Here is a 27,230-nt window from a genome sequence, read left to right as displayed (position 1 = left end):
AAGCGTCTGCAGTGTTTTAGAGGAAAAGCAAAAAAGTGGTGCCTTGATAACAAAAAATTCTGGGGAGTTAATTGGCGAGCTATCTCGAATGAGCTATCAAGGCAGGGAGAAGCTATTTCGACCATAGCAGCAGGAGAGGAGTATGTAACTGGAATAAATGAAATAATTCCCAATTGTGCAATTAATTTTCATTATTGGCAACAAAGGATAAAAGAGAAATGGGTAAAGGAAGGAGATATCTCTTCAAAAATGCTGTTCAACAGGGCTAAGATGAAGCAAAAAAAAAAGGGAGGTTTTCACTTTGCGCAATGATGAAGATGAATGGGTGACTGGCCATGATAACATTGCGGAGTTAATCCAAAATTCTTTAAAAAAAGTTTACATCCCTCCAAGGCAAGAGGGCCGAATTATGGAAGAACAAATCGACCTGCTATTTCGAGAAATGGAGCTTCCTACACTTAGAGAGGAGGATGCAGCAGCACTAATCGAACCTTTCACAAGCCAAGAAATAAGGAAAGCGATGTTCTCGATACACCATTTAAAGTCTCCTGGGCCGGATGGGATAATAGCAGAATTCTTTCATGCACACTGGAATATTGTTGGGAGCACAGTAGTCGAGGCAGTTCAACATTTTTTCAGGACGGGATTCTTATTAAAGGAGTTCAACAATTCCCTCTTAATCATGCTCCTAAAGGTTGAAAATCCGGAATTACCTACGCATTTTCGACCAATTAGCCTCTGTAATACCATTTACAAGTGTATTACAAAGTGCATGGTTAACAGAATGAAGACTACACTACCGGCTCTAATAACGGAGTTTCAGCATGCCTTTGTGCCAGGAAGGTACATGGAAGATAACATCCTTTTGAGTCATGAATTGACACACGTCATTAACAACACAAAAATCCAAGCCCCAATGGCGGCGGTTAAAATTGATATGTCTAAAGCTTACGACAGAGTGAGTTGGATTTTTGTAATCAAAATTCTAAGGAAATATGGTTTCCCTAGACAATGGGTCCAATGGGTAGAGCAGTGTATTACTACGGTCTCGTACAAGACCTTGATAAATGGAAGGGTAAGCGAATCTTTTAAACCCGAATGTGGTTTAAGGCAGGGGGATCCCCTTTCCCCTTACCTCTTTCTCTTTTGCATGGACATCCTTTCTAGGATGCTACTTTTAACAGAAGACATTGGTCAGATCAAAGGGATCAAGGTAACTAGAAGGTCAAAATCCATCTCCCATTTATTTTTTGCAGATGATGCAATGATTTTTTTAAGGCCACTACAACTTCTTGTGAGAATATTGGGAACCTGCTTGCTAGATTTGAAAAGGTTTCGGGTCAACAATTAAACCTTAGCAAATCCTTTGTGAAGTTCAGCCCCTCGACAAAGATATTAGAGAAAGAAAATTTCAAAATCATCCTGAAAATGGAGTATAGGCAAGACTTGGGAATTCATCTTGGCACCGCAATTGATCTTAAGAACAAAAAGGCGGAAAATTTTAGGTACTTGGTGGATAAGGTTTCCACAAAAGTACTACAATGGAACTCATTGAGACTCTCACAAGCTGCAAAATTAGTTTTAATTAACACAGTGCTAGTGAGCATTTCCTCCCATGTTATGAAATGTTTCAAATTACCTGTCGCCACGGCAAATGCTATTGATTCAATAATAGCAAGATTCTTTTGGGCTTCAAAGGGAGAAAAAAGGATTCATTGGGTCAAAAGAGATACCATCCAACTCCCAAAAGGAATGGGGGGCTTGGGAATTCGCTCGATTTCAACCTTGAATGATGCAATGCTTTTCAGGCAAGTACAAAGGATGCACTATAACCCCCAATTGCTTGTATCTCATACTCTTTACAACAAAAAATCATGCCCTCTCGATACTGGAAAGCAACATTCTTTCTATAAACCCAATTTATCTTGGGGAAGAAGGGGACTTAAAAAGGTTGCTAATACCTTCATCAAGGGATACGCTTGGAAGGTAGGATCTGGTGAGAGGATTAAATACGCAAGTATGAACTGGGTTAACGGCAAGGTACCTGAGCTAGCTTCGAATCAAGTCTTGAGAGGGGTTGGAGCAGGCAAGGTTAACAACTTAATTTTAGAAAATCCGAGAAGGTGGGACATAGGGAGCATCAGGGAGAGGTTTGAACAAAAAAGTGCCAAGGAAATTATAGATATGGAATTATCTGAGGAACGGCAAGATGATTTGATTTACTGGAACCATCACAAGTCTGGAAAATACACGACAAAAACAGGATATGCTTACCTCCAAAGCATAAAATGGGAAAGTGATAGCAACAGGTTAGACTCACAATTTTGCAAAATCCTTTGGAGAATTAATATTCCCCCAAAGTGGAGTATGTTTTTATGGAAATTAGTGATGAATGGGCTGGCTGTGAGAGCAAATTTACACCACAGGGGAATACAGGTGAGCTTGATTTGCGAATTATGCGGTGAGGAGCAGGAGGATATAGCTCATATCTTTCTAGATTGCTTAGCTGCTAGAATCATATGGGAGGAGAACACCTTATTTTTTCATTCAGATTCGACTGGACCTACTCGTGGGAGTCAATGGGTTCAAAGCCATATCCTGCTACTGTATAGCGAGGATGGTATTCATATTACTCGGATTACTAATTTCATAGTAATTCTATGGGGACTATGGATCAATAGAAATGGGAAGATTTTTAGAGGGGAGGATGGAGGCCTGACTAATCTAAAATGCCACATTGAGAAAGCCAAAAGAGAACTAGATATCTTCATAGCTCAACCAGAAGACCATAGAGGAAAATATACAGCAAATACGAGACCTCAAGGCTTTGAGTATGCAACCATAGGACAGATTGTATACAAATTACAGCATACCCAGATGAGCAAGCAAGGGGTGACTCTTGAAATTGACGGGTCGTGGCAGAAATCGACGGGTAACGTGGGTCTGGGCTGGATACGAGTTCGGGGAGAGAAAGATGGAGAGGGAGGCGGCCATTACTGCAAAGCACATTCAAGTCTTCACGCAGAAGCTCTAGCCTGTTTAAAGGCAATCAAATGGGCTCATGACAAAGGGCACTTCCACATCTTCCTACTTACGGATTGTGTGAATTTGGTGAGCGTCTTGGATAGAAGGAATGAACCTGATATGAATAACTTATGGACAATTAAGGATATTTGGAAATCTGCACAGAAACTCCACACTTGCGTAGTATGGAAGGTTAGTAGGGACCAAGTTCAAGATGCACATCAACGAGCTAATGACTGCAGAAGCAACTTTAGGAGCTTTATTACTTAATCTTATTTGATTTCCTTGATGTCAAAAAAAAAAAAAAAAAAAAAAAAAAAATTTAAGCCACAATTAAGAATCTAGATTAGCAAATTGTTTTTGCCCACATATCTATCAAATGTTTATATTCCTCACCAAATAAAACGAAATTTTAAAAATTGATTTTTATTACTAGTTTTGTTTTCAAGCGATGCCTCGGATTATTGATAAAATTGAAGGATAAAATTTTTGACTTAAATGTTAAATTGTATAACATACGGAATAATCTTCACTTTTGATGATGTAGGATATTTAGATGTACGATATCATTGATTTATACAATTTTGTACTTTTTACAGCTATATTAGTTTATAGAAAGATTAAATTGTCATGTAACTATCAATAGAGATCTTTATTAGACAAATATATTTAAATCAAATTCATTATAATAGATGTAATTATTTATTCTTGTGCTAATTTTTAATTTTATGGGTTTTAAGCTGGTAATACTCGTAGTATTGTTCAGACATTACATAACTATGACTCATATAATGTTGATAATTATTGTCCATTCATTATTCTATTATGTTTAGGATTTTAAACTATATGTATTTAAAAATCTTTACAAATTTTCAAAGCTAGAAAATAATTTTTTTTTCATATCTGTTAGACGACTGAAATAAATTACTCATAATTGGTGGAATGTATCATAAATATCTTGTTTTAAAGCATTTTTTAAAACAATTTTATGATGCAAAAATTACAATTTATAAGATGTATAATATTGAATAATATAAATTATTGTATGTATGTGAAAGATTAACAGTTTATCAAAATTAAAGCTCTAAATCAATTTTTTATACTAAACAAATTTATCCGATATCGCTTACATGAAATCTAATGTTAGATTTCGGGAAAACTCCTTGGGTTGGAGTCTGTACCATTGAATAATATATATATAGTGTTACAATACTAGTCCTAATCCTGTTAAGAAATCTAGTACGATAAGAATACAAACTATATCACAAATATATACAAATATATCCTACTCTGCGACAAATATTATAATAATCCTATAATATCTATCACACCCCCGTAGTCGTAGCGGGAGGAGGGTGTACGCTAAGACTGGACCTAAATTCCAGAAATAAATCTCGTGGTAGGCCTTTAGTGAAAATGTCTGCAAATTGATATCTAGAAGGAACATGCAGAACCCGAACTTCTCCCAAAGCAACCTTTTCTCGAACAAAATGTATATCCATCTCCACATGTTTGGTGCGTTGGTGTTGCACCGGGTTGCCAGAAAGGTAGATTGCACTGACATTATCACAATAAACAATAGTAGCCTGCCGTAGAGGACAATGTAACTCAAATAAAAGATTACGAAGCCAACATGCCTCTGAGACAACATTTGCGACGCCTCGATATTCTGCTTCTGAACTCGACTTAGACAAAGTATGCTGACGCTTAAATGACCAAGAAACGAGGTGGTCCCCAAGGAAACAACAATAGCCCGATGTGGAACGTCGGGTATCGGGACAACCTCCCCAGTCAGCGTCAGTGTAAGTAATAAGTCGATGAGAAACAGTCGGATACAAATGTAAGCCGTGATCAATGGTACCCTGAATATAACGCATAATGCGTTTCAATGCCTCATAGTGAGGTTCCCAGGGATCATGCATAAATAGACACACCTGTTGTACCGCATAGGCTATATCTAGCCTAGTGAAGGTGAGATACTGAAGAGCACCTGCTAAACTGCGATACAATGTAGGATCCCGAAACGGTGGTCCTGCATCTTCACTAAGTAATGACTTAGTGTCAACTAGAGTAGCTGCAGGTTTACATGAGCCCATACCTGCACGCTCTAAAATCTCCTGGACATACTTTTCCTGAGAAAATAGCAAATAAGAGGGGGTGCGAGTCACTGCAATCCCTAAAAAATAACTCAACGGACCCAAATCAGTCATAGGAAACTCAGTTTGTAACTGAGATATGATCCCTGCACACAACCTGTCAGATGAGGTAGCTAATATAATACCATCAACATAAAGAAGCAAATATACCATATCATCACCCTGCCGGAAAGTGAAGAGAGAGGTGTCACTCTTAGAAATGACAAAACCCAACTTAATGAGAAAATTTGCAAAGCGTTGATACCAAGCTCTGGGCTTGCTTCAAACCATAGAGAGCCTTGCGAAGTCGACATACATGAGTGGGTGCTCTCTGATCAAGAAAACCCGTAGGTTGATGCATATAAATAGTTTCCTGTAAGTCACCATGTAAAAAGGCATTTTTGACATCTAATTTATGTATTGACCACTTTTTAGCCAAAGCTAAGCTGAGAACAGTACGAATAGTGGCCGGTTTAACTTCCGAACTGAAAATCTCATCACAATCCACACCAATTTCCTGCAACTTGCCATCACATACAAGACGAGCTTTGTGCCTTTCAAGGTCATCATTAGACTTGTATTTATGCTTAAAGAGCCATATACAATTAACAATATTCACCCCCACAAGCCTAGGTACCAATTCCCATGTCCCTGTTTTAATTAAAGCACTATATTCATCATTCATCGCCGCATTCCAATTATGGTCATTTAAAGCTTGTTTATAGGACTTTGGAAGTGGTGATTTATGGTGAAGGGGACCCAAAGGTTGAACGGTGATGTTACATTATTTCGGGTTTGGCTTAAAAATACCCCGTTGACTACGGGTGACTCGGGGAGAGGGAGGTGGTGGCCGAGTGGGTTGTAAGGGCGGAATGCCACGCAAAGGTGGCGGTGTATAGGGTGGACTATGCGTGGCTGGGCTGGGCTGCTGTCCAGAGTTGGCGTGGATAGAGGGGTCCGCAGCCCACCTGCGGCTAACGCTAGGATGCCGCAGCCATGTTGCGGAGTGGGCTGGTGGGTGGGTGAAGGCTGCGGTGTGAGCTGGGCAGTTTTGGAGTGTGGGCTGCTGTGTTGTGAGCTTTGTGGGCTGCTTTTTTTGGCTTTGTGGGGTGACAGGAGGTGTAAAAGTGTGTGGGCTGTTTTGTGGTGAAGGAGGGTGTGGATTTGCTTGTTGCGGATTATGGGCTATGGGATGCAACAAGTGAGGTGGGGGATCATCATCACCTTAAAAATCATAATCTTGGCTACAAAATTTAGCTAGATTTTGGAATGGGAAAGTCGCTTCATCAAAGGCGACATGACGCGATATGATTATTTTATTTGTGGTGAGATCAAGACACCTATACCCTCTATGGTCAATAGGATAACCCAAGAACACACACGGTGTTGATCGAGGAGCTAATTTATGTGGAGCTATTGTAGACAAATTAGGAAAACAGAGACACCCAAAAACACGGATATGATCATACGAAGGAGTTTTTCCAAACAAGGCAAAAGCAGGAGTATTGTTTTTAAGGGCTTTTGTTGGAAAAATATTTAGAAGATAAGTGGTCGTTTCAAGAGCATAAAACCAATACGAAGGGGGAAGAGACACATGAAAGAGAATTGTACGCTTAATATTATTAAGTGTGCGAATCATGCGCTTGGCTTTGCCATTTTGTGAAGATGTGTGTGGACAAAAAAAACGGAAAAGCATTCCATGGTCCATAAATTTTTGCTTAAATGGGTCATTGTCAAATTCCCTACCATGATCACATTGAAAACATTTAATTTGACGTTCAAATTGGGTTTCAACATATTTTCGGAAATTGATAAATAATTGAAAAGCTTGCGACTTGTATCTTAGAGGAATTGTCCACACAAAATGAGTATGATCATCTAATAAAACTAGATAATATTTGTGACCTTGAGCACTACGAATAGGAGATGTCCATAAATCGGCATGTATAATATCAAAAGCACAAGCAGTAGTATTATTAGAATTATCAAAGGGAAGACGAGTATGTTTTCCTAATTGACGTGAATTGCAAAATGTGGAGTCTTGCTCCTTATTACAATAAATATGATTTTTAGACTTAACATAGCTAAAAACTTAAGCTCCAGGGTGTCCTAGACGACTATGCCAAGTAGATGGAGAAACAGCAGTGAGGGAAGTAGCAAGACAGGTTGACGGAGGGGACTTGATGGTTTTGACTGGATATAGGTCTCCCGAACTATCACATCTCGTTATTATGTTCCCCGTACGAAGATCCTTCACAGAAAAACCAAAAGGATCGATCAAACTCAATAGACACAAATTTATCAGAGGTAAATTTACGAACTGAAATAAGGTTCTTTATGAGTTGAGGTGATAGGAGGACATCACGAAGGACAAGAAGTGTTTTAGTATGGGGAAGGGTGCCATGAACATAACCTGTTACTAGAATACGATGACCATTACCAACTAAAATATGATTTTTAGTCTTAAATTAAACAAGGGTAAGAGATTACCGGCATTGTTTGTCATGTGAGATGTTGCACCCGAATCCACATACCACTGATTTTCGGGATTTGGAAGAGTCATTGTGGAGAAAGAAGATGCCAATTCTGTTGGTGTCATGGGCTGCCCGTATTGGGCCGCGTATGCTTGTTGCTGCTGTGGTCTGGGCTGACCGAGGATGGATTGCTGCTGTTGGGCTGGAAACGGAGCAGGAGGCTTGGCCCATGTGGCTTGCTGAGCCCACTGCTGAAAGCTTTCCCATGCATAGTTGTTGTTGGCTTGGGCCTGATTGATTAGCAGGGGTGGGCTGGGCTGCCATGGATTGCTGCTGCTGGTTTTGCCCACGCCCTCTACCTTTGGCTTTGGGTTCGCCACCCCTGCCCTTGTTGCCACGCCCACCGCTACCACCTCCCCTGCCCTAGTGTTGCGGCTACTGTTGTTGCTGTTGGGTGGCTGCCGCGGAGGTGGTGGTGGTGTTATTAGCTTGCGTAACAAAAGTCTACCTGGAGTTTTCTTTAGCCGGTTTGCGAGACTCTTCGAGCAAAATTCTTGATCTTGCTTCATCAAATCCGGGTAGAGTTCAAATTTGAGTGATGGATTGAGCCACTCTATCATAGTCTGAGTCGATTAAACCTGCGCAAAGACGTAAAACCAAAGTTCTCTCAGACACGGGTTGACCAACGTTTGCAAGTTGATCTTTGAGTTCCTTCAATTTCTGACAATAAGAAGACACATCTGGAAAATTCTCAACAAACAGATTGTTAAATTTATTTTCAAGATAAATAGCATGAATTTCACCATTGTCTTGAAAAATATTAGCGAGCATATCCCAAGTTTCTTGTGCCGTAGCATTCTTGTACAACACCGTGCTTCGTAAATTTGCAGAAACTGTATTATAAATCCACTTTTTCACAATTGAGTCAAGGCGGTTCCACTGCCCCGTGGTGAGGTCCGTAGGACGAGGTGATTTTAGATCTATATGGTCGATAACATTGCAAGAATGACAATGAGTCTCAAAAAGTTCTACCCAGCTACCATAATTCCCTTTGTCACGATCAAGAATTTCAGGCACCTCATTCTTGATATTGCTAATGGAGGAGGTGTGGAAGGTTGTTCATCATCTTTGGCCATTGTTAATTAAAAAAAAAAAAAAAGAAACAAAGCCTGCTACTGTAAAAACAAACAAAGGGTCGATCTTGCGGCAAGAAGGACAAAAAAAAGGTAGCAATATTGGTGATGAATTACCACGTGAAAGTAGAGTTTCGGAAGAAAGGATCAGATTTTTTTTAGAAAATTAAAAATCTTGTGGAACCCTAAAAAAATCTAGGCTGTGATACCATGTTAGATTTCGGGAAAACTCCTTGGGTTGGAGTGTGTACCATTGAATAATATATATAGTGTTACAATACTAGTCCTAATCCTGTTAGGAAACCTATTACGATAAGAATACAAACTATATCACAAATATATACAAATATATCCTACTCTGCGACAAATATTTTAATAATCCTATAATATCCATCATCTAATGTGGCATGTTTATGCATAATTTTGTTTATATGGTGTGAGACTTGGCGAAAATTGGAATGCCAAGTTTTCCTGTCTCGTGACTTGATTATAGGATTGAAATAAAATACTCGTAATTGGTTAAATTATATCTTAAATGGATCTTAATGCATTGTAAAGAATTTTTTTAAATGAATATTATGATGGAAATATTACAATTTTATAAGATGTGTATTGAAAAATAAATTATTTATGTACGTGAAAGATTAAAGTCTTATCGAAGTTAAAACTCTAAAATTACTTTTTAATCCTAAACAAATCTATCGAATATTGTTTATATATATGGCTTTTAACATGGAATGTTTATGCATAATTGTTGCTTATATGGAGTGACACTTAGAAAAAAATTATAATGTCAAGTAATATCGATGTCTCGTGGCTTGATTGTGAGATTCGACTTTATTTACGAGTGATATGTATGATATGATGTGGTTAAGCCACAAATCACATTGCACCATGCAAGCTATAATGTGACTTGGTTCACCTCCACCCCCCCTCCCCCGCGCTCTCTAATGTGGTTTAGAAGTACTTTCTTTAGTTTTTATATAATTGCACTGCTCCTTTTTTATACACTATTATTTGCGAAAATGATTAAATTAGTTAAACGAACAAAATGAAATATGAAAATTAGTCATAGCAACATACCACTTTCTTCTTATCGTTGGTAAAATTTTGTCAATTATTAATTTATCCATTTACTTAGTCTAATATATCTATTAAAATTCGTGCCAAAATATTGTGCTACAAGTAAATAAAAATGGATATATTTTGTATCATATTTTATGCCTAGAATTAGGAAACTACCAAAAATATATCCTATATATATATATATTTTATTGCGGAATATATTTTGGGAATATTTTAGGATATATTTTGTATCATATTTTATGCCTAGAATATCTCTACGATATATTTTTGGTAGTTTCCTAATCCTATCATAATAGGGTTAAGCTTGTATTATATATGTGATGGAGAGTAATCAATACGATCAAGTCATTGAGTTTTATTCAATCTAGCATGGTATCAAGAGCAAGGTTTATTGTTTGAGTTTTTTTTTTCTCCCTGTAACAATGGCTGGAGATGATATTCCACCTCCACCGCCACCCCCTATCACAGAAATTAAACCAAATTCGTCGTTTTACCTTGGGTCGCAAGATCGACCTGGGGATTTTATTACCCCTACACGTACAACTCAAAAATGATAATTATGACGAGTGGGCTACGGATATGCAGACTGCTTTGGAGGCTCGACGAAAATTTGGGTTCATGGATGGTTCGATCTTAGCACCTGTTCATCCGTGTACTCAATCCGATTGGACGGCCATCAACGCAATGTTAATTTCATGGATTACCAATACCATTGATCCAGAGGTAAGGTCGTCCCTTTCTAAATTTCGTGAAGCTAGACTTTTATGGCACCATCTCAAGCAACGTTTTGCTCAAACCAATGGCCCTAGAATTCAACAATTAAAAACATCGATTGCTAAGTGTGAACAAAGTAGATCGATGTCCGTTTCTGTTTATTATGGAAAATTGCATTCTTTATGGCAAGAATTAGATCATCATGACCCTTTAATTTCTTGTTCTTGTTTTTCAAACTGTACGGCCGGTCAATTGCATGAAGCTAGGCGTGAACAAGCTAAATTACATGATTTCTTAATGGGTCTTTATTATGATTTTTATGCCTCTTTGCGTACAAATATTTTGTCTCAAGATCCCCTTCCTAGTCTAGATAGAGCATATCAATTGGTGGTGCAAGATGAAAGAGTGCGTACGGCAAAGGTTGAGCACGACCAAAAGCCTCCTGATGCTTTAGGCTTTGTTGTCCGTACAGGGGCAGGAAGGGGAGTTTCTTACCGTGGCCGTGATGGTGGTACGGTGTGTGGTAAATGCAAGAAAATTGGTCATGAGACTTCTAATTGTTGGTCTGACAAAACTTGCAATTATTGCAAGAAGAATGGTCACATTGAAAGCAAGTGTTATGATCTTCATGGTAGACCTCCCTCGAATGATGGCAGCCAAGGGGAGAGGTACACTGTTGGTCGTGGCCAAGGTCCGGTGCGGGCTAATGCTATTTCATGCTTGAGTGCTCAAATCGAAGGCTCTTCTCATAGTCAAGTGTTTTCAAGTGAACAGTGGAAGGCTATTACGGGTTTGTTTGGTAATGCCAATGTTCCCGAGCATCGCTTGAATGGTAAGTTTGATGTTACCTCTTGGATTATTGACACAGATGAAACTCATCATGTGACTGGCAACAAATCTTGGTTGTTTGATACACAGAATTTTGAGTGTCCTGTTGGTCTTCCCAATGGTGACACAGTTGTGGCTTCTTTGGTTGGTTCATTTCGTTTGTCGGACAAGCTCACTTTAACTGGAGTTCTTTTTGTACCTAATTTGAGTTGTAATCTACTTTCTGTATCACAACTAACAGATGAGCTTAATTGTATTGTCCAATTTAACTCTTATATGTGTGCTATACAGGACCAAACGAAGGAGCTGATTGGAACGGGAGCTAGGAGAGACGAACTATACTATTTTAGCAAATCGGATTCGGTGCATCATGTTGGTGTGGACAAAGGAATTTCAAGCTTGGAGTTGTGGCATCGTCGCATGGGTCATCCTTCCGAGAAAGTAGTTAAGTTACTTCCTCATGTTAGTAGTAATAAAGATTGTCTAGATAAGGGGTGTGAAGTATGTATGCGTGCTAAACATCCTAGAGAACAATTTCCTTTAAGTGAGAGTAGGGCTTCTAGAGTTTTTGAGAAAATACATTGTGATTTATGGGGTCCATATAGACATGTTTCGTCATGTGGAGCTCGTTATTTTTTTACTATTTTTGATGATTATTCTAGAGCAGTCTGGATTTATTTGTTGGTTGATAAAACAGAAGTTTTTAGAATTTTTTTGGCATTTGTGGCAATGGTTGATAGACAATTTTCTCAAACAATTAAAGTTGTGCAGAGTGATAATGGTACTGAGTTTAATAGAATCATTGATTTATTTTTCTGCTACGGGCATTATTTTCCAAACTTCATGTGTGGGTACTCCACAACAAAATGGGAGGGTTGAGCGAAAACATAAACACATTCTTAATGTTGGGAGAGCTTTAAGGTTTCAAGCAAACTTACCAATATATTTTTGGGGGGAGTGTGTTCTTGCCGCTGCTCACTTAATCAACCGTACTCCTACACCCTTGCTACAAAATAAAACTCCCTTTGAAATCCTATTTAATAAACCCCCTTCCTTTGGTGCTATTCGCACTTTCGGGTGTCTATGCTTTGCTCACAATAAAAAAAACGAATGGTGACAAGTTTGCTAGTAGGAGTAGAAAATGTGTTTTTATGGGATATCCTTTTAGGAAGAAAGGATGGAAATTGTATGATCTTGAATCTAAGGTTTTTTTGGTGTCTCGTGATGTGAAATTTATTGAAGGAGTGTTCCCATATGCTAGCCCGGAAACTGTCAATATAGTGCCCACAATGTATGACAATGATTGTGAAATTCATGAGGATTTTATTGAAAATGAGGCATGGGGTGATTTTGGTGGCAATTTTATTAATGTTGATGGGGAAGAGCAGGGTGCTCCGTACACAGAGCAAGCAGCCCCGTATACAGAGCAGCTCGAAGGCACAACTACTGACCAGCCCGAGGGAATTCCAGCGGGCGCTGGCCGAGCTAATCCGCACGCATGCCCCGCTTCTGGTCAGCCCGAGGGCATTCCTTCGGGTGCTAGGCCCTGCGAGCAACCCAGCAGCACTACCGAGAAGTCCAGCAGCACTGCCGAGCAGACCAGCAGCCACGAGCAGGTCAGCATCAACCCGACAGAACAACAACCTCAATCAGAGGCCTTGGGTAAGGGACATCGTCAAAAATTCCCTTCGGTGAAGCTTCGTGATCATGTAACATACTCCGTTTTTGCTAATAGTCTGTCTCCGTCCTCTCCAAATCCGATCCCTCCTTCAGGTACGCCTTATCCTTTAGCACACTATATAAATTGTGACATGTTTTCTGTAAATTATCGCAAGTTTCTTGCAGTAGTTGTTTAGGGTAAATATCCAAAATCTTTCAAAGAAGCAATGAAATCTGATGGTTGGCGTCGTTCGATGAAAGAAGAAATCAGGGCATTAGAAGACAATGGGACTTGGACCTTAGATCATCTTCCTCCCGGTAAGAAAGCTCTAGGTAGTCAGTGGGTTTACAAGACAAAATATTTGTCTAATGGTGATATTGAACGTCTCAAGTCGCGTTTGGTTGTTTTTGGCAATCACCAGCAGGAAGGTATAGATTATGGTGAGACTTTTGCCCCGGTTTCAAAAATGACTACAGTTTGGGCTTTCCTTGCTATAGCCACTTCTAAAAATTGGGAGCTTCATCAAATGGATGTTCAGAATGTCTTTTTGCACGGTGATTTGAAGGAGGAGGTGTATATGAAATTAACTCCAGGTTTTGAGAGTTCGGATCCAATCTTGGTGTGTCGTTTGCGAAAATCTTTGTATGGGTTGAAACAGGCTCTGAGGTGTTAGTTTGCAAAACTGACTACGGCTCTGAAAGGGTATGGTTTTCTGCAATCTTACTCTGATTACTCTTTGTTTACATACACTAGGGGTACTATTCAGATTAATATATTGGTTTATGTTGATGATCTTATTGTTTCTGGGATTGATTCCGCTGCATTAACTGTATTCAAGGCTTATCTCTCTGATTGTTTCAAGATGAAGGATCTTGGTCCTTTGAAATATTTTTTGGGAATAGAGGTTGCTCGTAGTAAATCTGGTTTGTTTTTGTGTCAACGAAAATACACCTTGGATATTATTTCTAAAGCAGGATTGTTAGGGGCAAAGCCAAGTGGATTTCCGATCGAGCATAATCACAAGCTTGGTCTCGCTAGTGGTGAAGTTCTAGTAAATCCTGAGTCATATCGCAGATTGGTAGGGAGACTAATTTATCTCTCAGTTACAAGACCCAATTTAGCTTATTATGTTCATATTCTCTCCCAATTTATGCAAGAGCCGCGCATTGAGCATTGGGACGCAGCTCTGAGGGTTGTTCGTTATTTAAAGGGCACCCCTAGACAAGGCATTTTGTTGAGTGCAGATAGTGACCTGACTTTATGGGGTTGGTGTGATTCGGATTGGGCGGCGTGTCCTCTTACTCGTCGTTCGTTGACTGGTTGGCTCGTTTTTCTTTGTAAATCTCCTATTTCGTGGAAAACCAAGAAGCAACCCACGGTATCTTTCTCTTCTTCTGAGGCTGAGTATCGGTGCATGGCTTCAGACACACATGAGTTGAAATGGTTGAAGGCATTGCTTTTGAATTTGGGTGTCCAACACCCTAAGGCGATCAAGTTGTTTTGTGATAATCAATCTGCTTTACATATAGCTCGAAATCCATTTTTTCATGAACGTACAAAACACATTGATATTGATTGTCACATTGTTCGTGATGCTATTACAGAGGGCTTAATTGCTCCTTCCTATGTTTCCACCAAGGAGCAATTGGCGGATATTTTCACCAAGGCGCTTGGGAAGAATCAGTTTCATCATCTTCTTTCCAAGTTGGACATTTTTTATCCTCATGCTCAAACTTGAAGGGGGGTATTGCGTGATATATTTTGGAAATATTTTAGGATATATTTTGTATCATATTTTATGCCTAGAATATCTCTACGATATATTTTTGGTAGTTTCCTAATCCTATCATAATAGGGTTAAGCTTGTATTATATATGCGATGGAGAGTAATCAATACGATCAAGTCATTGAGTTTTATTCAATCTATATATATATATATATATAAGAAGCATGTACTAAGTAATCTTATGATGTATGTAGATAAAGGAAAATCCATCGGGTGACTTCAAGGGTATGTATCGACACATCTCGAAGGGAGCCTGGGCATTCTCTGATAGAGATCATGGTTGGCAAGTTTCTGATTGCACATCTGACGCCCTCAAGGTAGACCTTTATCTATTCAATAATTTAATTGTACATTTTTAATTTGTTAATTATATCATTTCCTCTAATTTTTTAATTGTATTTGTTATATCAAGTGTTGCTTAATCTTATCGACGATGCCTCCTGAAATTGTTGGAGAAAAGATGGACACTAAAACTATTTTTGATTCCGTCAATTTCTTGCTTTCTTTACAGGTACTATCTTCAATTTCATTTTCTAGGTTGATATTAATAGTATAATATAGTGTTTTTGGTCAATTATTTTAATATTCAAACAGAATATCATAACTTCATAGTATACTCACTTTATGAGAGTGAGGGATAGCTCAAGTGAGTAGACTCAATTTAACTTTTACGTTAGTACATAATGCGCAACTATATAGATATTGCACATTTTACACTTTTTTGCTTGCACAGAATTATATGAGCAAATTTAATTGTTAAATAATGCTCAATAAGAACTAAACTAATATACTCATTTGTGCAAATGAGCAAAATTGACTTGTTCATCCACACAAATGAGCAAATTGGGCAACCACCATGTTATTTTTGTGATTTGAAAAAGAAAAAAAAAATATTAAACATAACATCCACATTACACACGTATATACTCATATAATTTCATGTTCTCCGTATTTATTAGCAATATTTTTAATTACCATTCACTAAATTTATTATTGCAGAGTAAAAATGGAGGGCTTACTGCCTGGGAGCAAGCAAGAGGTTACAAATGGCTAGAAGTGAGTAAATAATTTCCATATTGTTGTACTTTGTACACAATTACAATGATTATTTCGGTATATACATTTTGAAAAATATCATAATTTGTAGGTTATAAATATAGATAGGTTTAGAATTGTATTTTAAATATAGGCTAGCAAATATATGTGGAGAGACAACAATTAGAAAAAGACTTCTACAAAAAAATATTTTGGACGAAGGTAGTATGTTTTAACGCAATCTCTAAAAAGTGAACTTGACATGCTCTTTTGTACCATTTCAGGCTATGAACACAACAAATGTCTTTGCCAACGTTGTGGTTGAGCACGAGTGAGTACTCAAACTAGTAAATAAAGGGGATGCCCTACTTTCTCATACGCTTTGTTTGGATAGCAAAGAAGGAAGGAAAAAAAGGGGAGGGAAAATGGAGGAAGGGAAGGGAAAAGAAAGGGAGGGGGAGGTGAGCTCCATTTTCCCTCCAAATCTCTCCAATTTTGAAAAGATTATGGTTATTATAGAGAGAGGGAAAATAGATCCCTCTCTCTCCTTCCCCTTCCTTCCCCTAATCTTTTACCCAAACAAGAGATTTTGTCCCCCTCCATTTCTCTTCTCTTCTTTTCCTTCCATTTCTTCCTATCCAAACAAAGTGATAATGATTTGTTTCTCACATGATATTTTCGTAAATAAACCAACAACTTTATTCAACTTCATTCAATTGTGAAGCTCACAATAATGAAAAAGTTGTTGATTTAGTTATAAAAATGTCCCCATGAGAAACAAATTTCGTTTCTATGAGAAACAGGGAATTTCCTGTAAATTAATGCTCACAAGTTCGACATTTGTTATTAGTTTTTGAATGGCTATGCATATAAGAAGATTGTACCGTGATACACATTATATATTATAGGTACGTAGAGTTCAGTAATTCAAGCTCTAGTATTGTTCAAGAAGTTATATCCAAGCCATAGGAAGAAAGAGATTGAAGCTTTAATCACCAAGGCTGTTGATTACATTGAGAACTCTCAATTTCCTGATGGATCTTGGTATGTTATTAGCTACGTATGTAATCCATATTATCATGTATATTATATTACATAAATATGTAATCCATATTATCATGTGTATTACTACATTATACTACGCATAAATCAGTTTTTGTGAAAAACTACCTTATTAAATTTTTTTTTGTAAGAAACTAACTTTCCATAGATATTGTAATAAACTAGTTTATAAAATAATTAATATTGTAAAAAGCTACCTTTTGCTGAATTATTACATTGACATAATATTGAGTTTAGGTATGGAAGTTGGGGAATTTGCTTCACGTATGGGACATTTTTTGCTCTTAAAGGACTAGCCATAACAGGAAAGAGGTACGATAATTGTGCAACCATTAGAAAGGGTGTTGAATTTCTTCTCGCAACACAAATGGAGGATGGTGGCTGGGGTGAGAGCTATCTTTCATGTCACAAGGAGGTAATTAAGTTCATGGCTTCTTCTAACACTTTGCAATATCAACTATGCGTCTATGCACAATGTATTACACGCATATTTCAGTTTAACTTATATTTTCATCCCTAAATAGAGTTTATATTTAGCTTGGGCACAATTATTTAGAAAATAAAGTTTGATTTTATTTTTATTGATTAAAGTGAATAAAAAAAATAAATCAACAATTATTATATGTAAATCCAACTCAATATGAGAAACTCATATACTAAAGGTCAAACATGTTACGAGAGACAAAAACTTTATCAATTATCATGAAGTATTAACAAGAGACAACATTACATGTTTTAGTGAGATTATTTATCTTAACTTTCTTTTTCTTCAAATGCGGTAATTTTTCTAAATTTTAGTCCTTTAGCATTTTGCATTGTTGTTGAAGTATACATATATTTATTTATACTTGTGTTATTATCTATTGCCCTCATGGATATAACAAAAGGAACTTGTGCCACTTCCAAAGTCCAACTTGGTCCAAACTGCGTGGGCTTTGATGGGTCTACTCCATGGTGGGCAGGTACATACCAACTTTGTTTTTTTTTTTTTTGGTGTTTAGATTAGTATGTAATGTTGTATGTAATACTTGTTACTCCCTATGTACCATATAATATGTAGTTATAGAGTTATAATTCCTTTATATATTGGAAGTACTCTACTTCCAACAATATATATGTACATCATTGAAAAACTTTGATCACTGACATCTTATTTATCCTCTATAAATTTTTTTTTGTCAAAAAAAAAAAACCTATAAATTTTAAAATGTTAATTTGAAATTACATATTGGATCGATTCTAACAAATATCCACATGACTATGTTTAATCTTATGTATAAAATACAAACATTAGTCAAAGTAATGTATGTGATTAATAGGGCGTTTAGAAAACTAGAAAGTGTAGGCGTAAGCTCTCCATTTATTCTCACTTTCTTACTCATTTTGATCTTTTGTACTATTTACAACATATGAATACAAATGTTAATTAGTATTGAAAGATATTAGATTGATTAATCTTAATAAATACTTTTTTTTTTTTTTTTTTTGTATGATTAAAAAAAAATGTTTAAAGATTTCAAAGGTCGATTAGTAAGTACATGTAGTCAAAGTGATGAAAGTATTATGAGATTAAAAAGGGGTTGCTAAGATACATTAATTTACTAATGGGACCTTGATATGGTAAATATTAATGGATTTATCTATCTATTTATCTTTAAAAGAAGAACCATTAATAAATTATTGAAATCTTATAAGTTCAGCTCTCTAAAATTATATATATACACACCTAGGTGCAAGGTGTACCCAAATATATATATATATTTGCTCATTTGATGGTTGAACAAGCAAAGATCATTGAGATGAGTAAAAATATACCCTTGGATGTACTTTATACCCGATTGTACATAAGAATCCCTTTGACTTTTACTAATCTTTAAATTTTATTAAATCTTAATCAGGCAAAAAGGGACTTGGGTCCTCTACACCGTGCAGCAAAACTTATAATCAATTCACAGTTGGGAAATGGTGATTTTCCTCAACAGGTAACTCAATTCATCTCCCAAATATATATATATATATATATATATATATATATATATATATATATATATATATATATATATATATATATATATATATATATATATATATATATATATATATATATATATCCTATATATAAAGTGAAAGGGTCTTTTGGGTGATAAATTTCACTATTCCCAAATTACCCTTCTCAAGTTGCAAAATTACTTTTTTTTTTATTATTAACAATTACAGTTAATTATTTTTTTTAAAATAAAAAAAATTCCTATCATAATTACTCAATAATAACTGCTCCCTTTCTTCCACATAATTTACATATTCAACTCCCCATAAAATATAAAACCACTCTTGAATCGATTATTTTTTTTCATCTAATTTCTTATATTGTATACGCGTAGCGTGTATCTCTTAACTTGTATATTTAATTTAGGAAATTTTAAGTTCTACCACAAGAAAAAAAAAATCCAATATTGGCTTTTACCACCTACTCTCTTAATGTTTTACTAGTTCTGTGCATTGTGCGATGTCCGGGTTGTATATTAAATTTTGTAGATAAATTTTAAATGTAAATGTCAAATTTCAAAATATATCTCTAATACAAAATTAGTTAGGAATTGATGTGCTTTTGTGACGATTTAAACTATGTAGTAGGCATGTAAATGACTAATAATAATATTGATATTTTTTTAGAGTTATAATCTAATTTTTGTTTGAATAAAATTATAATTCAATTTATACATATGAAATATTGGTATTTTATCAAAAATAAAACTCTTAACTAACAATTTTATCCTAAAACTTTATCCAAATTTGATTGAAAATAGAATTCTAAACTTTTTTTTTTTAATCCTATGAAGTGTATTTAAATTTATCCAACGTGGCGCGACACTTGGCGAAAAGTTGGAACGTCAAGTGTCGCTGTCTCGTGACCTGACTAAAAGTTTAGCTTTATATATTAGTTATACTAGATAACTCCCATACGTGCGATGCACAGCGTAAAAAAATTTATTGAAATAAATATATATTTTTATATATGTCCCTCATATGAAATAAATTATAAAAACATAATTATTAATTGCCATTTGGAATGATATTTAGATCTTATTAATTTTGAAGAACAGTAAAAACTTAAGCAAATTATGTATTATGTGTACTATTTAACTGAGAGTAATTATATTTTGAAGTCAGATAATAATAATAATAATAATAATAATAATAATAATAATAATAATAATAATAATAATAATAATAATAATAATAATAATAATAATAATAATAATAATAATAATAATAATAATAATAATAATAGTAATTATAATAATAATAGTAATAATAATAACAATAGTAATAATAATAATAATAATAATAATAATAATAATAATAATAATAATAATAATAATAATAATAATAATAATAATAATAATAATAATTTTCTTCACAAAAAATATTGTAATAATTTAAGGTAAAAAAAAAATATAATGTCAGCAATTGATTTAGGCGGGGAAAATTTTAACAACAGCTTGACATGTGTATAATTTTAATAAGTGATGATGTCAGCGGTTGTTATTTTAGTACATTTATAGATTTTAACACCACAAAAAAAATCTATAAAATGGTTTCTATCATCGTATAACAGATTCCATCCAAAAATATGTTAGGGGCTCTTACCTTGTAAACGTGTCATTAAGATATTGGGTTGAAAAAGCCTAAAATTAACCCAACCACCACCCCAACCATTGGCCACCCCTTCCCCCTGTCGGCACCTCCTGCCTCATCCACATCACCATCGTGGGGGTGGTGTGGGGGGTGGGTGGCACCCCTTCCCCCTGTCGGCACCTCCTGCCTCATCCACATCACCACCGTGGGGTGGGGTGGGGGCAAAGATTAGGGGTGTGCCGGTGCCCGGGAGAGGATGGTATGGGTTAGGGGTGGGGGTGGTTAGTTGTTGGGTTAGTATATAAGATTTTTTTTTCCTTTTTCCTTTACTATACCCAACAGCTTTCTTTCCTTTTTTTTTTTTAAGAAGACGAGAACTTTACCCAACAGCTTAATGACACGTGTTTCTGTTGGGCCTAATTTTTAGATGTATTTGTTGTATTAATATAAATATTTAAAAAGAGTAGGTGGTAAAGTCAATATTGAGGTTTTTTTGTGATAAAAAAAAGGAAAAATTGTCAAAAATAATACAAAATTTAAGCGGTAGCTGCTAAAAACAAGTCAATCCTGTAATTATTTCTAAATAATGCAAACTTTGAGGGATATTCGCTTTAAACAAGTTATTTTACCTACGACTTATTTAGTTGGTCAATTTTTTTTATTTATCTTATAAAGTTGTTTAATAGTTTTTTTTTTTTTTTAAAAAAAAAAATACAATGTCACATGTTCCATATAATATGTTCATGAGGTAACTAATCGGTTTTAACTTGTTTAAAGCGGATACCCCTCAAAGTTTATATTATTCAAAAATAATTAAAAGTTTGACTTATTTTTGGTAAATTGCTCAAGGTTGTATTATTTTTGACAATTTTTCCTAAAAAAAAATTCACTTAATTTATTCGATTTATTTATTTACCAAGATGTTTCGTTTAGGAGTCTTTTTTCTCTTTTAATCATCACATGACTTGACAAATCCCACCACATATTTTTTTTCTAATTTCCTTTATGATGATAATAACCTATTTTCACTATCTTCGTGTGAATCGTGTTCAAACTTTAATCAAACAATAATTCCTCTCCAAAACATGCTTGTCCATGAAAAATGCTTATTTAATTTGGACATAGAAAAAGTAATACTTTCTTCGTTTCATTGAAAATTTTACAGTACTCATTTGAAGTATGATTACCATAATGTTTTCATGATTATAAAGTTTATAATTTATATATTTTTTTTTAGATAATTAATTTTTTTACTTTATTTTAGGTATATAAAAATATTATCAACATTTTTTTGATTTATCAAATTTTTAGTTACATTTATGTAATTTTTATTCTTATTTTATAATTTCTCGAAAAAAAATTATTATATGTTGGATTAAAATTTTCAAAAAATATGTATGCATAGTAGATATAAAAGACTATTTGTGACCATTTTATAAGGTGAAAAAATAAACCAATCATATTGTATACTATTAAAATAATATGGTAGTCATTTTTCAAACGAGTACTGTAAAATCATCCATCGTTTCATGTTATTTGTAATATTAGCGTATATTATTTATGAGATATATAAAATTCTAAAGTTGCAAACAATATAAAGCGAGAGTAGAATTAATATCTTATGATTTTTATTTTGAATGTTAAATTAATTTTGTTTTTCATTTGTGTTGTATTTTGTATCCTAAAAATAGGAAATTACGGGAACATCCTTGAAGACATGCATATTAAATTATCCATTGTACAGGAACTATTTCCCATTGTGGGCACTTTCTGAATATATCAAGATTGTTCCATTACCTTCAACCAACTCTGTTTAATTATGTTTTTATTCATTTCTAAAAATGCCCTTCTTTATCAATTTATTTGCCTATTGTTTAAATTACTCTTCGGAGCGAAGATTATATGTAAAATTTACTTCTTAATATGAAATAAAAACGCCAGAGTTTTTTAGTTGACATAATTACTTCATCCAATGTATAAGTTTTCGACAAGTTTATACTTTATACAATATTGTTTCTCCTACTTCAGGATCAAGTAAAACTATGAAAATCAATTAGTTTTAGGAAAATTTGTCTGAAAGAGACATATATGTTCACTATTTTGTCAAACACAAATTTTTGTATGTGGCTGGCCACACGGTGTGGCCAGCCACAATTATTATTATTATTAATTTTTTTTTAAAAAAAAATATCACAACTCTTCTCTCTCTTCTTTTCTTATCTTATTCTCCAAACCATACATCACCAACAACCATATCTCTACAATACCCATTTTCTCTCTCCTGTTTTCTTAGCTTCTTCTTCAAGCCAAACCACACATCACCAACAACCATATCTCTACTCCACCCATTTTTTCTCTCCTCTTTGCCAAATTGCTGCAATTAAAGCCCGAAATTGTAGAAATTGGGTGTTAAATTGCTGTGAAAATTGTGATTAATTATCCTTAAAATCATCAACAACATTTGAAGTAGTGAAATTGATGAGAACCAAAGAAATGTGAGCTCGTTTTCTTCGTGGAATCTTAGATCAAACATTCTACGTCAAAAATTGTAGGGTGTTACTAGTTTGGTTATGGGTACTTGTAGGTGTTACTGGTTTAGTCAGGGGTTACTAGTTTGGTGATGGTGTTACTGATTTGGTCAGGGGTTACATGTAGGGTGTTACTGGTTTGGTCAGGGGTTACTGGTTTGGTGATGGTGTTACTGGTTTGGTCAGGGGTTACATGTAGGGTGTTACTGGTTTGGTCAGGGGTTACTTGTAGGGTGTTACTGGTTTGGTCAGGTTACTTGTAGGGTGTTACTGGTTTTGGTCAGGGGTTACTTGTAGGGTGTTACTGGTTTAGTTAGGGGTTACTTGTAGGGTGTTACTAGTTTTGCTCAAGAGTTACTTGTAGGGTGTTACTGGTTTGGTTAGGGATTGCTTGTAGAGTGTTACTAGTTTTGCTCAAGGGTTACTTGTAGGGTCTTACTGGTTTGGTATGGGGCTTACAAGTAACCGTTGAATAAGTAACAAGTAACCATTGAATAAGTAATTCATACAAGTAACCTTTGAAGTAACTCATATAAGTAACCCCTGAATAAGTAACTCATTCAAGTAACCCTTGAATAAATAACTTATACAAGTAACCCTTGAATTAACCCATACAAGTAACCCCTGAAAAAAAAATACAACTAAATATTGAAAAAAAAAAAAATACAAGTAACCCCTGAAAAAAAAAATACAAGTAACTCTTGAAAAAAAATACAAGTAACCCCTGAATAAGTAATCCATACAATTAACCCCCGAAAAAAAATACAAGTAACCCCTGAAAAAAAAATATATAAGTAACCCCTGAATAAGTAATCCATACAAGTAACCTCTGAAAAAAAAAATACAAGTAACATCTGAAAAAAAAAAAAAAAATACAAGTAACCCCTGAATAAATAATCCATACAAGTAACCCCTGAAAAAAAATACAAGTAACCCCTGAATAAGTAATCCATACAAGTAACCTCTGAAAAAAAATACAAGTAACCCCTGAAAAAAAAATACAAGTAACCCCTGAATAAATAATCCATACAAGTAACCCCTGAAAGAAAAAATACAAGTAACCCCTGAAAAAAAAATACAAGTCCTGAAAAAAAAATACAAGTAACCCCTGAAAAAAAAAATACAAGTAACCCTAACAAAACCAGTAACCCCGTTATGCGAGTGAATAGTAACCCCGTTATACAGTGTAATCTGTTATTTTTACTGATTTGGCAGCAGGCCACACGGTGTGGCCTGCTGCACCAAAAAAGCTCTGTTTGTCAAAAAGGAGCTTATATGTTTAAAGTGGTCTAAAAGGACCTTATAAGTTTATTTTGTTGTTTGGGGGACCTTGAAGTCAAAATCCGACAATAATTGACTTTTTTCTACGACGTTGACCTCTCACGTGACCTTAAAAAAACGACTCCATTTTCTTTTTTTTTTTCTACGATTTCCCTCTAATTCCTCCTTCACTCTCTTCTAATCCCCAAATGGCACAAATGAAAATAAGGGAATTTGAGGGAAATCATTAAAAAAAAAAAGGGTCTTTTTTTAAGGTCACATAAGAGGTCAATGTCAGATAAAAAAGTCAATTATTGTCGGATCCCGACCTCAAGGTCTCTCCAAACAACAAAATCAGTTTATAAGGTCCTTTTAGACCACGTTAAACATATAAGGTCTTTCCAAATAAAATAGTGAACATATATATCCCTTCTAAACAAATTTTCCTGTAAATAATTGCTAACTAATACTTTGAGTTAAGGGTGAATGTGGGTACTAAACTTTGCCAAAAGTTGCAAATAAGGGACTCATCTTTCACATGTTGCAAAATGGGTACTCAAACTTTGGTAGAGTACTTACCGGAGGGAATATTCCAATAAGTTTACCTCTATTAACAGGTTACAACCGGGTTTTTTTTTTTTTTTTTTTTTTTTTTTTTTTTTTTTTTTAAATATTCGAATGTCAGAGCAATGATGATTTTGCCTTGGTTAAAGAGAATTGATGCAGAACTTATTATTTGCCTAACATTTCTTATAGTTTGCGCAATACTACCAGACCCACATAAATTCCCTTGAGTAGAATCATTGCCGAACCTTCTCGAATTCTCCTCAAAGCTTCACCCAAATCTCTCGACCCACAAACAAATGGGACCCCAAAATTGTGTTTGTTGATGAAATGATATTCATCTGCAATCGATAAAAGCTCGTTTTCATCGATGTAATCGGATGCAATTGATTCAAGAATCTGGGCTTCGACAAAATGCCCGACCCGAGATTTAGCGATGACGGGAATCGAAACGATGCGTTTAATCTCTTTGATGATTGATGGGTCTGCCATTCTTCCGATACCCTTTTGATCTCCGACGACAGCAATCGCTTGCACTTTCAGCGATTTTAGCTTGCCGAGGATCGGAGACTTCGACGATTGCACCGCCGCGTAGCATCTGGGTTAACCCGGATTTGATCGAAAAAAGGATTTGGGTTTTTGTTGGTGTCGGTGGCCTGGTGACAATGGTTCCGTCGTAAAACACTACAACGCTGTTGTCCGCCATTGATGAGCTCTAAGTGTTTGATGAAATGCCTGTTAGAAAAAAAAACAGAGATTGCTGATGGTTGATGTGTTGATGTTGATGGGGTATAAGGGATTTTTCGAGATTTAATAAAAAATAGGGAAATTGAATATAGAGGAAGACTGATTTGAAGTGCTTATTTTGCTACTTAATTGTACTATGACAATTATTGAAATCACACTCAGACTTCAAGTAAATAAAAAAAGGAAAAAAAAAATTATATAATTAAAGCTCTCTATTACCGGCTAGAACAGGTTAAACAGGTAGAGTACATAGTTTAGTACTCTAACTGCAACAACTGATACTTGAGTCCCTTATTTGCAACTTTTGGCAAAGTTTAGTACCCACATTCACCCTTGACTCCTAATACTTCCTCCGTTTTTTAATAGTTGCAATAATTTGACTTTTACACTATTCAAATATTCTGTTTTGACTAGCTTTGATGGTTTATACTTAAGTTAAAATATAGTCATGTGGGATCTTGTTAGATTTGTATCGACTTATACAATTTTAATATCAAATATTTATAATTTTTACTTGTCGGAAATTAAAGATATTAACGATAGAAATTAATTTAAAACATGTATCGACAAGCGTGAAAAGAAAAGTGTTGCAACTCTAAAAAAAAATGAAAAAAAAAAAAACAGAGGAAGTACATATATTAACAAAAAAAGAAAAAAAAATCAACTTATATAGTTAAGTACTCAAATCAAACAATACTAATTCTCTTTTTAGGTTAAAAATTGCTACTAATAAGTCAATACTTAAGGATATACTATTTCTTATCCATAAATTATAAGTACTCCGTATTCCATCACATACAAAATTATATGATAGAGTAATTTTAACAACCCAATTACAAAGCATAACTAATTGAAATAATCTCACCATATTATAACATTTTTTTTTCCCTAAGTAGTCTCACAAGTCACAATATTGTAACTTGGTAATTCATAAATTGACGTAGACAAGATCCGAAAATGTAGCGTAACGCATCGACATACATAATCGAATCTAAGGATAATTGGATAATTTGGATCAAGCACTCAGAGAAGATGGCAAGCCAGCATTGTATAAGCATTGACTTGAGCGTATGAGACCAAGTCATAGTATACGTTATTGGTTTTTTAAAATGCAACTACTACGTAGTAGCACGTACGTTTAATGTAAGTTTCTTCGGTATCAGTGAAGTATTATATTACCCGATCAAAAGAAAATTATATTTTTATTGACTTCAACGTATTATATTACAAAATTTGATTGGCGACAAAATTTGAAGTTGATAGATACCATTTAAGTTATTGTATATGAAATTAAATATTCCCACTTGAATAGAGCTACGTGAACGCCATAGGTTACTAATATTTATGGACTTAGCATGAGACGAAGCTTCTAAGGACTAAGGATGTTAATATCTCATTAATTTAAGGAGAAAAGTCCAATCCACTTAAGGTCTGTTCTAATTTACTGAACTGATTTTTTTTTTTTTTTTTTTTTTTTTTTTTTTTTTTTTTTTTTTTTTGAAAACAAGCTGAACTGAATTGATTGGAGCTTAATTGAATAATTTATGAGAAAAGA

General features: G+C 34.9%; 2 pseudogenes; one reads left to right on the top strand and one right to left on the bottom strand.

Annotated features, from left to right (window-relative positions):
- The window catches only part of LOC145559246 (beta-amyrin synthase 1-like), a 48,039-nt pseudogene extending 25,646 nt beyond the window's left edge, over window positions 1-22,393 (top strand).
- Window positions 22,394-22,625: 232 nt separating this feature from the next.
- On the bottom strand, window positions 22,626-26,152 carry LOC145628053 (pyridoxal 5'-phosphate synthase-like subunit PDX1.2 pseudogene; annotated as a pseudogene).
- Between the last annotated feature and the right edge of the window lie 1,078 nt (window positions 26,153-27,230).

Source organism: Chenopodium album, chromosome 1, assembly GCF_948465745.1.
Source record: "Chenopodium album chromosome 1, dcCheAlbu1.1, whole genome shotgun sequence".
NCBI classification, from domain to species: domain Eukaryota; kingdom Viridiplantae; phylum Streptophyta; class Magnoliopsida; order Caryophyllales; family Amaranthaceae; genus Chenopodium; species Chenopodium album.
This window is presented reverse-complemented; position numbering and strand designations above follow the sequence as displayed.